Raw genomic sequence first — 12,187 nt, forward strand, 5'->3', positions numbered from 1 at the left:
CTGTTTAAATCCTGATTGATCGATTGATTAACATCTGTAAGACACCATTTTTCTCAGAGACTAAATAACCGTAAAACAAACTGAGAATGCCCCCATTGTGAATAACGGCCACACTGAAGAAATTTCTAAATGTGAATACAGTTACACTAGACCATGACTACTGTCTCTGTTAATGATTTCCATTAAAAGATATACTATCTAGCAAAAACAACTACGAAGGAAATTTTCAATGAATGTTGAACGACTGCTACCTTCTGTAGTAGTTCACCCGTTTGAGCTTGACTCTAGTCTTGCACTCTGAAGAAACATAATAAGTGTAGGAAAGGGGAGGCCTCATTTCTGCTGACTAATTCCACTACTCTTATTGTGTTTCACTTACCTTGTGAGATGGGAAGGCAAAACCTTTGGGGCTCTTACTTCTGGCTCCAAGCTCTAGGTGCCTGATTGGTGTGACCCACTTGGTGACAGTGGCAGGTGGGGGGTCTGATAGGGCATTACACTAGTCAAGCCATACAGCAGGTGTTCTGAGACTAGCACAACAAGGGTAGGAACCTTCAACAGAGAAGACAAAAGCTCACTTGATTCCCATTATCAGTATGAATACAAAGCACGACAGCAGGGCCACATGAAACTTATGATTTTTGGGTTTCAAGTAGGAGGTGTGGCCTCCTCCCCATCCTGCTTTTTATAAAAAAAAATCTTTTTAAAAAGGGGGGCTGTGTAGCCCCCCTTCTTTTTCTTATTTTTTGGCCCTGGGGACCCCATCCCCCAGGGCCTGCCCCCAGCTAACATGCTGCTCCCCATGTGGAAAAGCAATCTACTTTGCTTCATTGAAGCGAGAGCAGGTTTCACTGCTCTCGCAGTGAGAGATGACGCAGCTCCCGAGTATGCTAACCCCGCCTCACATAGACCGCCCGCCAGGGAGGTTCAACGCCAAGATCCTGTATCTCTACAGCAACAAATCCTGACACAAGTTCCGGCAAGCACATCTGTTTCCACATCTGTTCCTACAGCTACTTCTATAGCTGTGTCCACACCTATAGTTGCTGTATCGCGTTCAACGAATCCTTTCACGCCCGATACCCCAGATGGGGCTACCAACATTTTTTCTACGCCACCCAGAGTAAATAAACTTACCTTTCAAGAATCAGCACATCCACGTACCCCCAAACTCATAAATGCCCGCACGCTTAAGGAACTTCTTATAGATTGTAGATATGACCCTGTGCCCGGCAAAGAGGACGAAATGATCATGGCATCATTACGTATCAGACGAGCCGCGGTGTTTTTAGGGAAGTTACCAGGAATGACTGTGCATCTAGATAATATATACCATTTTGTCCAAACAGGGCGAGATTCTGAATGTATTAACAGAGCTATGGAATACCAGAAAGTGGAGATACAGGGGGAACTGTTACGTTTCCTCATAAATTGTGTGATCAGAAATCAAGACCGACCGGGGGTAGACCCGGAAGCAATGCAAACTCTTACCAGATGGAGCCAGAATATATCAGAAGGGAGACATGATAAGCAAAATTGTATAATAGCCATGTGCCGAAAGATCCGTAAAGAAATAGAACGCCTACACGAAGAGAGATTAGCGGTAGACCAGTTCGAACAAAGCGAGGAGGAAGGATCAGGACTGCCCACAGGACAGTCAGAAACCATAGCCTATGTAGGTAGAGGAAGATCTTGTAATAGTACTAGATGTTTTCCTGACCCGATACGTCCGATATGTCCAGATAATAACAGGAATTTCCAAACACCTATAATAAATATAAGGTCCCCCGAGCATTCGTTCCAAGCCGCTGACAAATTACTCCGAGAACGAAGGGGTTATCATTTACTCGATTCTATGGATGAACAAGAATTAGCCAGGTCAGCCGTTCATTGGGTTGACAGTCCCGGAAAGTATGGTGATGATACAGTAGCACACACATTTTTGAACCTCACCCCAGATGAACAGCGTTTAGCTGGGATTTATATGATTCAACAACTCCTTATACTATATAAAAGCCAACATTCAGATCCTGGTCCCTTACCTGATATATTGACTGAACTACTCACGAATAGATGGAGAGGTTCAGGTACTAAGTTAATTAGAGAAATACTAGAATCAAGAAAGCAGTACATTCCTTTTGTATGCCCAGAACATGTCTCATTGCCCATCAAGGAAAAAACCACGTATTACATGGACAGACAGAATCCCTTACGAGAAGTACACCCAATAAAAGGCGAGGACAATCAGTTTAAACGTGTATTTGTATATACGCCCATATCGAAAATAGAATTGTTACAAATGAAGAAAGTGGTACCCAGTCATGACAAAGACCCAGCGGGTTTCCACCGAGAAATTAAAGACATGTTACTCATGGGAGAGTATACCTATCCCGACATTATGACAATATTAAAGGTATTGATGCCTGCTGGCATTTATGAAAAACTCAAGGAAAAAGAGTGGGAGGTGGGAGACCAAAAGATAGACTGGTCAGCATTAGAAGCAGAAGAAAAGGCCCGAACTGCAGGAGCAGGGCTTGGGGATAAAACTAAAGCACTACCAGGTTTACTAGTACAGGTACTGCCACGTTTATTAACTACGAAAAAGGAAGACTGGGGTACAATTTCAGCCTGTAAACAAAAGCAAGATGAAGACACTAGTGATTTCTATGCCCGATTTGAAAAATGTTTTGGTATAAATAGTGGCATAAAAGCAAGTAGCGAATCATACCCACATCTGTTTGTGACAAAATTAGTTGAAAACTCCTTACCCCAAGTGAAGAATAGAGTATTAAAATTCGAGAGTACCTGGCAAGGTAACACCCCATCACAAATGTTACAAATGTTACAGTATCATCACAATAGAATTAGAGAGGAACAAGAACATGAACAAAGACGCATGAAAGACACGAAAATGAAAATGCTAGTCTCCCAGACAGTTCCAGCTGAAGGACATAAAAAGGGTACGACACATTCCGGTGATTCAGCAGGACCTGTAAAAGGGACATGCAACTATTGTAAACAGCCAGGACATTACATACACGATTGCCCGGTCCTGAAGCGTAATATCGCCACAGGTATTACAAAAGAAAGACCACGGCCACCTAGACAGGATCAGAATGAACAAGGAGCCCCGCAGCATGCACAGTCCATGCCAGCTCCACAACAGTCTATACAGTTTGTGCCAGCTGCACCAGCGCTGCCTGTTGCTGCCACACAAACCACGACGCGACAGCTGTACCAGACCGCACAGTACGACTATCCTGATTATCAGCGATACGCATGAACCAGCCTAGAGAGGGAAGTTGACTTACCCCTTATCGAGGTCCCTGTAGACCAAGAAGGACCTTATGTACATAGTGAATTATTAGGCCAAGATAGAAAATTTTTACTTGATACAGGGGCAAGTCGAACAACCATAAAACGTAGTGAAGTTCCAGGGGCACCCCTCTCAGGCTCACAGAATATTTCCCTTGGTTTTTCAGGAAAACCTATTGTTAATGAAGTATCACAGCCTCTTCCGCTTACGATAGGACCTTTGACCCGAACTACAGATTTATTGCTTACTAAAACATGTCCAGAAAACTTGTTAGGTATAAAAACACTGAAAGCTCTAGGAGCTATAATATGTTGTTCTCCGGAAGGAGTAAGATTGTTTTTACGTGATTTCAAAGGTCACTATGTGTCTAGGGACATGGATCCCCGATTGCAGACTTTACCTACACATTTATGGGCACAAGGCCCTACTGATGTTGGTTGCATGAATATTACACCATATCGAGTTACATTAAAGGCAGGAGTGGTACTACCACGAATGCGACAATACAAGTTACCACCAGATGCTGTAGTGGCTTTACTGCAAATCATTGACGAGCTCATTGCCCAAGGAGTGGTTGTGGAAACAGACTCCAATGTATGTAATTCCCCGATAATTCCGATTCTTAAACGAACAGATCCAAAGGCCCCGCCAGTATATCGATTGGTTATTGATCTGCGCGAATTAAACAAGTGCATTGTGCCACAATTCCCTGTGGTCCCAGATATCTCGTCATTACTGACAGCTATTGATTCCGAAGCAACATTCTTTACTGTAATTGATCTCAAGAATGCCTTTTTCAGCGTCCCAATAGATCCGGAAAGCCAATACTTGTTCGGATTTAGTTTAAATGGACGTAGCTTTAAATTCACACGCGCACCTCAAGGATTTACAGAAAGCCCCAGCATCTATAGCCAAGCACTGAAACGAGAACTCGACAGTATCCACATGCCAGTTAACACTGCTCTGCTTCAATATGTCGATGATCTGCTGATCACCGCTAGAAGCGAACGTGAATGTGAGAAAGCATCACTGACAGTTTTACAATTTCTAGCCGAAAAGGGGCACAAGGTGTCCCCTTCTAAGCTGCAATTCTGTGTCCAGCGAGTTGTTTATCTTGGACACTCGCTGTCCAAGGAGGGAAGGCAGCTTACACCCGACCGCATTCAGTTAATAGCTAACATGCCAATACCCAAGACACAAAAGGAGGTGCGGGCTTTCATAGGCCTCACTTCATATTGTAGGCAGTGGATCCCTCAGTATGCATTTCTAGCAAAACCACTCATTCAGTTGACAACGCAGGAGGCAGCCACATCGACTGTTCTCCCTTGGACTCAGGAACATACACAAGCTTTTGAAAGCCTAAAGAAAGCCTTATGCCAAGCACCTGTTTTAGCAACACCATGTTACAATAAACAGTTTACACTCTTTGTTACAGAACGCGAAGGTACTGCCTTGTCAGTACTCACACAGGAACAAGCAGGATCACACAAACCATGTGCTTATTTTTCTAGTACATTAGATCCCGTAGCTCAGGCTTTGCCTGCATGCCTAAAATCAGTGGCAGCAACAGCTTTAGCAATCAGACAAAGCGATGCCATAGTGTTAGGACATCCATTGACAGTTCAAGTACCACATGCAGTAGAAGTTCTTGTGAATCGAACGCAAACACAACACTTGACTATAGCGCGACTTACAGGGTATGAATTAACATTGTTTCAGCCACATATAGAAATCAGACGTTGTAACACATTGAATCCTGCCACACTTTTACCTGTAATCGGAACAGACCCACTAGCTCATGATTGTATTGAAGTTATTACAATCACGACGAAACCCAGACAAGACTTGACAGATGTCCCATTGTCAGACCCAGACCTGACGCTGTATGTAGATGGTTCATGTATGAGAACAAATACAGGAGAGTTAGTGGCTGCTTACGCAGTCACAACAGACACTGAAGTCATCGAAACAAATTGCATAAATACCTTGTCAGCTCAAGCCGCAGAGCTCATCGCTCTGACACAAGCCTGTATTCAAGCCACAAATAAAAAAGTCAACATATACACTGATTCACGTTATGCATTCGGAGTTGTACATGACTTCGGCGTGCTGTGGCGAGAGAGAGGTTATTTAACTTCTCACGGTGCCCACATTCAGCACGGACCCCTCATTCATGCCTTATTAGAGGCAATACATCTACCCACTGCAATATCAATTATGAAATGTAAAGCTCATACGAAAGTTACTGATATCATTTCTCAAGGCAATGATCTAGCTGACAGAACAGCTAAACAGACTGCTCAAACTCAAACATCCGACATGACAAAGACAATAGTCCCGACGCCAACACATTGTATGATGATTAAAGATCCTACTCTTGACGTAATTGACATACAGACACATGCTACACCAGACGAAATAAAGAAATGGACTGAATTAGGAGGGATTCAAACGGATCAAGGATGGATGACGAAGGAAAAATCTGTGTGGTTCCTTCCTGATTCAATGGTCCAAGTCATTATTAACACTATACATAGTCCAGCGCATCTAGGAGAAAAAGCTATGCTAGACAGCATTCAACACATTTGGTTTAATAAACATTTACGAGCAGCAGCTAAACAAAAAGTTCGTACCTGTATGATCTGTTGTCAGTTCAACCCAGGAAAAAGCGTTCCCGTAGAACAGGGTGGATTTCAGCCTCCTGATCACCCTTTTGAAGTCCTCCAGATGGATTATATCCAGATGGAACGATGTCGAGGATTCAAATATGTTCTCGTAGTTGTCTGTGCTCTTTCCCGTTGGACAGAGGCATACCCGGTTTCAGATTACACTGCCCCGACTACTGCCAAACAGTTGGTTCGAGAATTCTTCCCACGATACGGTTTACCACGTGTTGTCTACTCAGATAACGGCCAGCCGTTCTCATCCGAATTAATGAAACACGTTTCACTTTTGTTAGGCTATCAGTGGAAATTCCACTGTGTCCGACACCCCGAGGCAGCAGGTCTCGTAGAAAGACATAATCAGATCCTGAAAATCAGATTGTCCAAAATATGCAGAGAGAAAGGTGTCGACTGGGTAGTAGCGTTACCAGTTGCACTCTTTTACATGAGAATGGTAGCACACTCTCGAACAGGGCTATCCCCGTATGAGATGATCTTTGGCAGACCACCAAATATGTGGGGGACGCCTATACCACGCAAAATAACTGATATTGACTGTAATATGCTGACAGATTACTTGGCTTCCTTGATGTCTGCACTACAATCTTGTCGTTCACAGGTAGCTGCAGCTTTTCCTGACAACACTGAGGTGAAACCCCATGACGTAGTTCCGGGGGACCTGGTCTTAGTGAGGAACTTTGATCGAAAGACTCAGCTGGATCCTAGGTGGAAGTCGCCGCAACTGGTCTTGCTCACCACAAGGACAGCCGTGAAGATCGAGGGCAGAAAAGGCTGGATACATTCAAGTCATATCAAGAAATTTCATGGACTACCATCGGATGTAAATACCACACCTCGTGTGTCTTCACCCATTGACTCAAAACTTCCTTTGGTTGAAATGAGTAATCCCGAACAATATAAACTAAAACTCAGGTCTAACCAGTCAAGCAATTTGATTGTTTAAGTCCTCTCCAAGGTGAAGCGGTTGAATTTGTCTCTGACATGTATCCCTTAGACCTGAATAGAGAAAAAACCCGAAAAATGTTGAAACGACATGCGTACTGTAAATCACTGCGTAGTCATTGTATAGTGACGTTATTAATTTTGTTTTTCTTAAGTCTTTTAATAATTACTGCAAGTATATTGTTGCACATATATTATCCTATTTCTAGACATGTTTATAATGTTACTGCTGAACATTCTTTTAGTGAATTACCTCCGCATGAGTTGTCTTATAGATTTGCGCTGCGCAATAACACGTTTATTAGTATGTTACATCATTCCCATCAGGTTAGCAATGCTACAAATTGTTGGATATGTGGCCGACTCCCTCCCTATCAGAATTATAAAGGAATTCTACCTCTCTTTCCATACCCGTTCACACACAACGGCTCCTGTGGAGCATGGTTTAGTTTAATTAATTCCCTAGATTCGAATTCTGCAGTTTATCAAGACAACTGGGTATGGGGAAATTTGAACTTAGTTTTACTTAAAGTCTGCTACCCTAACAAGGAGGGACTTCCCAAAAGAACAGGAACTGATCTAGAAAATGAAGTGTATGGATTAGGTAATTTTACGCTTAATCTTATGATCCTAAATGTCGAATCCGAAGCTACTCCAATTTTGCCCGCTATGTCAATATTTCCAGTAAAAGGTGAATTATGTGTAAGAAAGAATGGTTCCATACATATGGGCCTTAGTAGATTCACCACTGTAGTAGAATTTAGTGATCAAGGCAAGTCTACATTTAGAGCTTCTCGCCATTCCTATTTCATATGTGGTCAGACGTCATATGTACGTTTGCCTCTAGATTGGGATGGTACCTGCTACATTGGATTCCTTTTGCCACCTGTTTTCCTAGCTCCTCCTGACTATCACAGAAATACTCATTTAGTACACAATAGAAAAAGGAGAGATCTCCCAATAGTCGATTACACTGAAACAGCATGGGAAAAATACACAGATTTCAATAAAGGTCTCTTTCCCTATATAGGTACCGTTACTAATAGTAAGCTGATACGTAGATTAACTAGAACCCTTGAAGCAGTAGTGAACGAAACTATTTCCGCCTTAGGCAATTTAACAGAAGAGCAGTCTGCTATGCGGATTGTTGTGCTTCAAAATCGTCTTGTCCTTGACGTCATCCTGGCCGATAGGGGCGGAGCTTGTAGGGTCATCGGATCAAGTTGTTGCATTTTCATACCAGAAAATTCGCCATCTGTATATAAAGCCATAACTCGCCTTCATAAGATTGTAAGCCAGATACACCAGAATCCAGGCACCTGGACTTGGTCCGGTTGGTTTTGGAGTGTATTATCTACCTTTGGATGGAAGGTCCTATCCTTCCTAGGTATTGGCCTTCTCATACTATTCAGTTGCTGTCTATGTCTACAATGTGGTCCAGCGATCTGTGGTCTGTGTGCCACATCGTGTATTCCAGCACCAAGATTTCATTCATCCCAGAAGAAAAAAGAAGAACAAATGATGCTATATGAACAGATCAATGGATTGATGAAGATTGATATCTCTTGACGGGCAAGTAGGGCACAAGGAGGGAATGTGGAAATATGGATTTTTCCGATCAGTTATGTCCCCTATCTTGGACCCCAACGGTTTCATGTATGAATCACAAGTACATGTATGCTCCCTCCAGTTCCAGTTATGAAGACGCAAACACATGTGCGTCCACCGTCAACATGTCCTCTTTCAGATCCGCCATGAATAGGCCGGATATCCCATTCCTAAGTATGAAAGGCCACCGGCTTTATATGGTTCACTTATGCCATTTTACAGTCCAGGCAAGTAGGCCCTGATTCTGTCATCAAGCTTTTCTTGCCTTCTGCCTCTGAAAGCTCCAGTCTGAGCCTGCATCTGTGACCATGAACTTTGTCTCATTCCCTGCGCGGCTCACGAAGCCTGACATCAGCCTGTTGCCTGCCAAAAACTGTATTTCACCTTCGAAATTATCTGCTCCGCTCCCTGCCCAATGCATTCCTGTCTAGTAGTTTAAGTAAACATTCTTCCAGTTACCGAGCAAAGGCCCGGCTTCTCTGTCTTTATGCAAGTAATTCATAGCCCTATTATTATGGAAGACTTCTGCCCTCGCATCTAGTGTAGACACTTAGACGCTTGTACACGCACTAACAGTCAGTATAGTCAGTATAGAATAAGATTCTACTCTAAGAGACCTCTCTTTTGGATAACATAGTTCTTTAAACATAGGATGTTAGATATGATTTGGGATTAGGTTGACTTGACCCTCCAGACTTCTGTCGCCACATGTAGAGCTAAATGTCAAGTCCCCTTCACCCCCTAGTTGCACGTCAATCACACGTCATGCTGCTGCGCGCGCATTTCTGCCAAGTATTTCTGCTGACATTGCGAAATTCTTTCATGGAACCACCCTATTATGACATCACACCTGATGACGTTCTTTAGTCACACCCAGTTACGCCTACTTTTTGCTACGCATGCATGTTTTATCTACATTATGAATTGTTACGCCTCTTGCATTTGCTTCACTGTAATGCCTATTGTATAAAAGTGATTAATTATCAATAAAGTATGTACTTCACTTCCTGAACCTCCGTGGTGATGGAACTTGGAGTCACCGATTCGAATCATCCATTGGAATAAAGCCCATTCCGAACCTCTAATACCACGGATTCTGCCTCTTATTTACTGAGCTATTTTTATTATGTTTCTGTATCAAATTAAGTCCCGGTAATTAAATTATTTACCACACCACATGTGACTAAACCGGCAAGAACATTTTATATTTAATGTTGTAGTTATTGAAAGCTGCGGTGACTGGCGCTGTGATGACAGGGAAGCGGCAGTCGGCTGCTGCACTGCAGGTAAGGTGTGGCCGGCTGGTCTAGATATAAAGAACACAGGAGACTGTGGCTTGGTTGTTAGCAGTGGTGGTTGGTGCAGGGGGACTCCAACTGGCCCCACCTGCCTGTGCCCTAATTGCGCCATGTAGTACGCGAGACCCCATCACCAGACCCGCGGGACGGCTAACGTATTTAGGACCCCCCTGCTGCACATGGGTGCGTCCTTTAAGTCTCACCAGTTCTCTCACTAGCGGGACGTCACAAAGGTGATGGTAAATCAGGTGTGGGAATCGTTATTTTTTTTTGTTTTTTTCGGAACGAACTCCGGGTTTTGGAGTTTATTTCTGAAAAACTGGAAAAAGTAAAAAAGGTTGGTGAACGGGCGTGAAATCCGACGACGGCTGTCTAGCAGATGTACAAGCCCCTTGCGCCACTTTGACGTCACTTTTAACATGGGAAAAGAGACGCAAAAGTGGCGCAAGGGGTTGTAAATCTGCCCTTTTGTTTCTAGCTCAGACGCATCAAAGGTTACAAAAAATATGGAGAGTCGGGTTGCTGCGCACCTGAGCGTTTGGCTGGCCATCTTTAGGTTACTTATTGCTGTACTTGGGTGTTAAATGGTTATTAATATGGTGTCCTCTTTTTCTAGACACTATTACCAGGTGTAAAATTGACAAACTAATGAAATAAAACTGCCACCAATATAATTAGCTTTTTTTTCTCGTATAATTTCTTTAACCCTGCAACATAATTTGGTCCTTCTCTGCCGCATAATTCGAGTGGCCCTGCCTATAAGAAAGAAGGTGCTGAAGTGGATGCATTAAGTTATGTCTGTGGATATATACTCAGGGCTTGGCAGAATGGAAGTGGTGTCCTGCTGTAGGCAAAATTGTGGAAGACGCATGTTTGCTGCCATTGTTGGGCACACAAGAACCAATGAACGCCCTCGGAAGATGAAACCATGCTAAGGGGAGGTAGTCTGACAAAGCAGAATGAGGCAGGCGCCAGCTCTGATGCAACATTAGTTCCTGCAGAGTGAAAGCTGGGCCACCTGATGACGAGTCTGAAACCTGTATTGCAGCTGGGTTTTGTCTTCACCCTTGGCATCCTCATATGTAAACAGTGGGTGTGTATAGGACTCTGATGTGTATGTCATCCTGGTATTAATACATCTGTTTGACTAAGATTTCTCCTCCTCGTAACACATGGGCATGGTCTGTTAGGAAGCCTCTTACATCATAACATTAGGTCTGACACAAATACATCACATTTTCAAAGGAAACTTTTGTGTGCCACTCTGCTATCAGTAAAAAAGTATATCTTGGATGTTTTATCTTTGTAACAAGTGGCTCCTACCCATATGCAATTCTGTGTGGAATAATATTACGTAACGTCATGATGAGTTTCTTCTACATTTAGGACAAGGGAAAGTGTGTTATTATTTCACTATTCTGTGTGGAAGATTCTGTAGCTGTACGAGACCCCCGGCCTCTTTATCATTCCAGGGGAGGGTGGCAGGTGCAGATTGCAGGGCATCCATCACTATTAAACATTACATGTAGTCCTAATCCACCCTCGCACTCCCATAGCAGATCTCACCTACCAAAGGGCTGTGATTGCGGACGACGTCATGCTGGCAGGAAACAGAAGGGCCCCCTGCCTGCATTGTAATCTAATTGGTCCATTTATATTCTATATATGAATAATGTACTATGTATTCACATTCCAACATCTCCTAAAGTAATAGTAATTTCAATCTTTGACATATATGGGACCCTAAAGACCTTTACATGTCAGTTCTGTTCCTAGGTTTGCATTGGATATTGGGGTACACCTGCCAATGTCAGCAGCCCTCCTCACCAGAACTGATGCATTTCTGGACACTGGGTGCATGCAATGCCTAATTACTCATGGTTGGCCAAGCCGGAAATGAGAGTGCAATAGGCACTCACTACCTGGCTCTTCTCCTACCCGCAGGTCGCCTTAGAAAATTGGGACCTGTTGACTTTGAGACTTCTACTGAATATTTGCAATGGACTAAATGGCCCCTGCTGCAAACCACTGGCCATAGATTCATAAATCCGGGCCTCCAACCTCTCAGCAGTTTTCAGCCCCAGTTTCCATGCCCCACCTCTCAGAACTGCATGCTGTCTATGAAGTTTTACTTTAGTCTGTGCAGCCTGAAGACATTATAAACAGCTTTAAACAAAAATGACCTCTGTCGAGGACATCAAAGACTCCAGTCAATCTGGCCACATTAGTTGTCCTTGCAGTGCAAGCCCACATCATACGAGAACATTAGCACATTCATAATATTCCCAAGAATGTTCCTGTGACAGTGCAGTGAAGGGTGCCACCTTGCTACCTGTACC

Source organism: Triturus cristatus, chromosome 10 (genome assembly GCF_964204655.1).
Source record: "Triturus cristatus chromosome 10, aTriCri1.1, whole genome shotgun sequence".
Lineage (NCBI taxonomy): Eukaryota > Metazoa > Chordata > Amphibia > Caudata > Salamandridae > Triturus > Triturus cristatus.